General features: G+C 42.0%; 1 long non-coding RNA gene across 1 annotated transcript in view; it reads left to right on the top strand.

The window, feature by feature from the left end:
- LOC121930103 overlaps positions 1-4951 on the top strand; it is a 21892-nt gene extending 16941 nt beyond the window's left edge. The window contains exon 2 of the long non-coding RNA XR_006103819.1: positions 4617-4951. This is a non-coding gene — a long non-coding RNA (uncharacterized LOC121930103). The remainder of the gene's footprint in view (positions 1-4616) is intronic.
- The last annotated feature ends 1634 nt before the right edge of the window (positions 4952-6585 follow it).

The raw sequence follows: 6585 nt of genomic DNA, 5'->3' as shown, positions 1-6585 counted from the left end.
CGTCCCTTGCCTCCTCCTCGCCTGGGTTCTGCCCTTTCTGACGATGCCCTGGATTGCCAGGTCTTTCTTCTTTGTTGATTTATATTGATGCATTGTGTGTGCGTGTGACTGTGCGCGCATGTGTGTATATATATTAAACCCCTAGATAGATAGATAGATAGATAGATAGATAGATAGATAGATAGATAGATAGATAGATAGACAGACAGATTATATATATATATATATATATATGCGCGTGCGTGTGTGTTGTGTATGAGCTGGAGATATATAGAGAGGTCTAATATATGTGTGTTGTGTGTGAACTAGATATATATAGAGAGAGGTCTTATGACACATATGTGTGTGTGCGCGCGCGCATGTATCTATTAAAAGCCCACTGTCTCTCTCTCTATATATATATATGTATATATTGACGTTCATTATATTAATAAATACATTAAACCTGGATAGAAAGATGTCTGTGTGTGTGTGTGTGTCCATTGGACCTGAAGATACATAGATAGATAGATAGATAGATAGATAGATAGATAGATGTGTCTAATTTATTTATTTATATAATAAACGCCGAGAGAAAGAGGGGGGTGTTAATAGATATTGTGTGTGTGTATTAGACCTGGATATATATATATATATATATATATATATATATATATATATATATATATGTCTAATTTATTTATATAATAAACGCCGGGGATGAGAGAGAGAGGGGGGTTTAATGGAGTGTGTGTGTGTGTGTACTTCTTTCCTTTTGCCGAGGTGCTTTAGAGGGATAGTGCTCCGGGTTTCCTGTTTGGGGAGCCTCTTGGCTGCCTTGCTTTCCCTCTCCGAGGCTCCTGGAGGCTTGGTCCCTTCGGGGTCTGTTTTTCCAAAACGGGGCAGATTTTCATCGGGGGCGGATCGGGGCTGAGCCCTGGCTGCAGCTCAAGGATGCCTTCCCTTTAGGCAGATTGTGAAAAACCCACCAGGGATACCTTTCTTGGCCAACCGAAAGGCGCAATGTATTTGTTGCAAGCTTTCGAAGCTATCCATGGGCTTCCCAAGAAAGGCGTCGCTGATGGACTTTTGTTTGGAGTTGTGCACTGGCCAGCACAGCTAGATAGGTAGGGAGCTATTGCATGTGATGCACTCAGCTTTGCTGCAGGGAATGGATGGAAATAGTCTGAAAGGGAAGGTCTTGTTCGAGGGAGGTTTTTGCAATGCGCAAGAGCTTCTCCTCCACAGTGGGTCACCTCAGAGCAGCTGCAAGGCTAGATCCAGCCCCCTTTAATCCCTAAAGCTGCCTGGCTTTAGCTGGGAGAGAGCTGGGAGGAGGAGGAGGAGGGTTTTTATTTGCTCCCTCCTGGATGAACAGATTGCACACATTTCTTCTTCTGCCATCGAAGAAAAGGATTGGTTTCTTCTTCTTTTTTCTCCTCCTCCTGGTGCAAGGTTGAAAATCTTCTGTCAGGTTCTCACAAAACTGGGGGTATTGAATTCCTCCCTTCCTTTACAGGAAAAAAAAGAGGTTCTCATACACACACACACACCTTGCCATTTTCCCCCAGTGTGGGGCTCTGCAGTGTTATACCCACCAGGCCACCTCTATTTGAAAGGTATATCTGAAGGGAAGGGTAAAGGAGAAGGAAAGAAAGTGGAAACTATGAGATAAAGGTATGCTTGAATTTTTAAAAAATGCACTCTCCATAGAAATTTATATACACTCTGTGTGTGTGTGTGTGTGTGTGTGTGTGTGTATGCATCCTCTTGCATTTATGCATCGGTGCTGTTCCCACTGAATGCTGTTTCTCTATGAGCAAAGAATGAGGTTGAACTGGGATGCTATTTGTGTGTGGGGGGGGGGAGTCCAGAGTGTGACATTGTGCACTTATGTACACATTGTCAATGAAAGGAGTCACTTAGCTTGTCACTGCATTTGTGTATGTGCCAGAAAGTGGCTGAGAGGGGAGAGCGTATGCCTGAAGGTGCACTCATTCCATACCAAGTGGAAGCTGTGAGGGTGCACTGACCTCCCACAGCATCTGCTAAAGAGATGTTATGCCTCTGTGCGCATAGAAGGGAGTTGTGAGATGGCGCATGCCTGCATGTTGCAGTCTCTGGACAAGGCTTCACAGGCCTAGGGGAACCACTAGGGGGCGCCAGGGTCCATGTGTGTCCAAGAGGATGCAGCATCCCATGGAGGTGGGAGTGTGGAAGTCCTCATGATGGTTGGCACACCACCCCACAGGAGGAGGGCAGAGAGGTCAAGGCCTTTTGTGCCATTCCTGTTTTGATCCTAGTCCCTTCTCCCCACCCAACCCACCCTTGGCTTGGCCTGGCCTGCTCTCCCAAGCCCCCCATCCCTGTCCCATCCAGGGCCCTTCTCTGCGTGTTCACAGCGGACCTTGATTTAATGTCCATACAATTAAGGCACGCGGTGAATGCCAAGAGAGCGGCTCTCAAGACATCCCAGCTGCAAGGAGTGGGGGCGCCACTGTTCCCCGACTCCCCTCTCCTTCCACCCCAGTGTTTTTCACCCCCCCCCTGCTTTCCCAGGGGATAGTAGTATCTGCAAGGAGGCAGGGTTGGTGGGCCCACAAGAGCAGCAGAGGAGGAAAGCATGCAAATCCATCTTCCTCATTCCCAAATATATCTTGATCCAGGTTCACAGGGAAGGAGATGGTCTCAGGAAGGAAAGAACCCTATAAGGCTGAAGATCAGGCTCCTAGCAGAGACCAGTGCCCAGGAATGGCCTCTTAGGTAGCTAAGAAGTGTGTAAATCTTTTCTTTTCATCCCTCCATGAAGCTGTATGTTCTTAGTTACTCTTTCCTAGAACACACTAGTTTTGCAGTTGTGTCTGATTAAGGCTTGGCCCACTAAGCATTGTGTGTGTGTGTGTATACAGATATATATTATTGTGACTGTAAATGAAAGGGCACATGGAGTCTATTAACAGAAAGGTCCTTGAATATGGAGTACTTTCTTCCTTGGTTCTGTTGGACTGAAGCAAAATGTTTTAAGGATGTTGCAAATCATTTCTGTAAAATGGCCTGCTCCAAACTGAATCATGGTAATGATTTTTTTAAAAAAGGGTTTTTTTTCTTCTGTATCTATAGGTATTTCCTTCAATTTCTTCTAGCATTTTCACAAAATGAATGTCATCCTCCGTGTAATAATTGACTAAATAGTTATCGATGATGACATGTCATCATCATCATAATCAGTATTGTAATCATCATCACTTCTGTGGGAAATATTCCTATACATTCAGGAAATGATGGAGGTAATGAGGAAGAAGATAAAGATGATGGTGATGATGATGGCAATTATGATGGATTTTGTGTGTTTTTGTGTGTTTTTGTGACCACAGGTGCGACATAACTGGATTTAACAGAATTATCCTTCTGATTTTGTTTCCTTCATAATATTTCCATGCTGCTGATCTGTCATCCATCCATCTGCACATTTTCAAAAAATATCCAACAGCATTTTTAGAGAAGCTTATTTTGTACCCAAAAGGATGCCATGAACCAGGGAAACACATCTTTGTTAGAATGTCTAACAAAACTAAAACACCAAAAGGGTATAGAATTCCTATTTTGGCATTTTAATATTTCTTCTCTCTTAGTCACTCTCATCCGTACATATATGTGGCTCATAATGTTTTAATTCTCTCTTGTTGTCATTTTCCTGCAGGTGGTTAAAATGAATTTATTGACATCTCGTTCTGACGGTTTTCAGTGAATGAAAATGTATTCTTACCATAATATTCTGCTTACTTAACAAATATTTGTATTTTTCAAAACATTATATCGTTCACCTAGATTCTATTTCACTTAGGCTTCTCATATAATCAATCATATTGGTTAATCTCAACTGGAGTAGGCCTATTGAATCCACTGTTGATTAGCGATTCAACACATACACAAATCCATTGAGCCAATGGGCCTACTCAAATCAGAACAATAGAATTCAGTCCAATATAGCAAGATAATTTAAATTTGTCGTTCTTTCGCAAAACTGTTCACAGTTTAAAGATTCACATATGAAATCCAACCAGAATCATGTGCATTTAAATCCATTAAAATAAATGTATTTGAATGCATCTAGCTTTGCTTTGATTGTCCTTATTGCATTTTTTCAGTTAGAGGGTCACAAAATGATATTGCACAGTGATTGCTTGGGCCATAGGTTGAGGTCAAAAACAAATGAATGTATTCTGTGTGTCTCCCAAAATAAGTCTAGCTGACTTTCAAGACAGACACCAGAAAGTTCTGCTTCATTCTGGATGCATAATTAATTCAAATGGTACCTGATGCCACAATCTATGGTAGCCACCATTGCTTTGCATGTGTTGGGTTACATGGATTCATGGAGGATAAATCTATCAGTGATTATTAACTGTGGCACCTCCTTGTACAGGAGTAGTGTGCCTGTGAGTGCCACATGCTGGAAACAAATGCGTTCCAGGCATAACTTCTTGTGTGTATCCAAGAATAGAAATATATATTTGAAACAGAGTGCTGGAGTAAGCAGACCTTGCTCTGAGCCAATGATGCCATTCCCTAAGTCCATGTTTGAATTTTATTTGCTCTCTTGCAGTATTCAAAGATGCTAATATTTTTCTCCCCAGGTTAAAGGATGCTTCTGCCCCCAAACCCAAGTTCAATGAAAATGTCTGAACAAGCTAATGAATATCAAATTATCCTGTGGTTGTTTTTTTTCTAAAGGGGGTGAGACAAAAGGGGACCTTGTCGCTTTTGTGGTGCCAGCCTGTATCAAATATTGCCACCTGCTGGCTACTGTGCTGTAAGACATAGGCCAGCTTTTGTGTGCCAAGATGCGCCTGCATTGACGATTTTTCCAGAGCACACATGCTGTTTTGAGGCTGCCTTTTTGGAATAATGCACATTTTCTTATGTCAGAGCCTTTGTCATCTTCTGTGCAAATAAAGTCCTAAAGAAATTATGGAGCCTACACTCTCTTTTTTCTTTCTCTTTTCCTATAGGAAAAAATGGATTTATTTAAACCAGAAGCCTATGATTTCATTTCAGATACATATATATGCATATATATCCCCCTGTTCTGTTCAGACCATGGATATAAACAACAGATTTTGCTCTTCTTTTGCACAGCATCTTGACTGGTTGTTTCTAGTCCTGGATATCGATTGGCAAAGGGATCCGAATGATGCAGCAGCTTCGCCTCAGAACCTTGCAGGTCTGGGCAGACTCCAAAATTCACTGCAGTAGTCACTGCAAACGAATTCATGGTTCAGCTACTCCCTTAATGTGTAGGAGGTGGACTTTATGCATACCCCTTGATTTCTGAATTGCAGTCAGCCTAAGTTAATTATGCTAAGCCACAGGGAAACCATAGGTTTTTAGCAAGAACTAAGTACCACTCCAGTGTCATCAATGGTCTGGGTCCAGATTTAGGCTGCGGAATTAATGCAGGTTGACACTGCTTTACCTGTCATGGCTCCATCCTGTCGCATCCTGGGACTTGTAGTTTGATGTAGCATTAGAGCTCTCTGACAGAGAAAGTGAAATAGCTTACAAAACGACAAATCCCTGAATTCTATAGCATAGAGCCATGACAGTTAAAGCAACGTCAAAGTGCATTAATTCTGCAGTGCAGATGCAACCTTACTCATACTTTGAGCAGAGCCACTGAAATGAAGAGGGACTTAAAATGCCAAGGACTTCAACAATTCACTGATTCAATGGGGTTCCAGTGGGTCTTTTCCTAGGTGTGAATAGGCCAGGATCTAACCCAATGGGATGGACGATCACTGCCTTTTATTGGATTGTGACCTTGTGCCATTGAGAGACACATGTATCTCAAAATTGCCCTTATTTGGATTAAGTATCATAAAATGGCACCATGCTTGTTCCATCTCGCCCAATATGGTTGTGGAGCCACAGCGCTGCCTAGCGAATCTACTTCAGGTTTTAATGCAAACTTTAAAGGAGGCATTTGGAAGATAGGATACAGCACTTTAAAGGCCTTTAAATTTTAGGCCTCTGCATCCAATGTAAGAACATGTGGCTGCCCAGGTGCAACTCTAGACTGCAATTTCCATCATCTCTTACCATTGACTGGCCTAGCTGAGACTCATGGGTGCTACAATCCTTCTGGAGGATCAAATATTTGCCAACCCAGTTCCAGTACAGACAGATTATTGGGGATTCTGTTGATGATTTAATTGGTGCTATGCAGCCAGAGCCTTAACTTGGTTGCTGTAAGTATGTTTCACTCAACAGAGGTCAATGTGTTATGGGTCAAGAGGTATATTTCATCAATCCAAGTAAATAATGAATGCAAGCCAATATGTTGCAGCATCTTTAGGCAGGAAAGCATCATACTCAAAATATGCACAGTCAAGATGAAGAGGAAGACATGCCATGAAAATCAATAAATACAATAGACTTCTACAGAATGGACACAATCCGCAGAAGGCTGTGTGTCTTGAAATCTTAGTGGCCAGCTGCATTAAACTTCCAATAATTGTGGTCAGATTTAAGCATGCACAATTTCCCCCCTGGATATTGTCTTAATTTCTGGTTGTTGTTTTAAGTTGTATTTGTATTTATCTAATT

Source organism: Sceloporus undulatus, chromosome 4 (genome assembly GCF_019175285.1).
Source record: "Sceloporus undulatus isolate JIND9_A2432 ecotype Alabama chromosome 4, SceUnd_v1.1, whole genome shotgun sequence".
NCBI classification, from domain to species: Eukaryota; Metazoa; Chordata; class Lepidosauria; order Squamata; family Phrynosomatidae; genus Sceloporus; species Sceloporus undulatus.
This window is presented reverse-complemented; position numbering and strand designations above follow the sequence as displayed.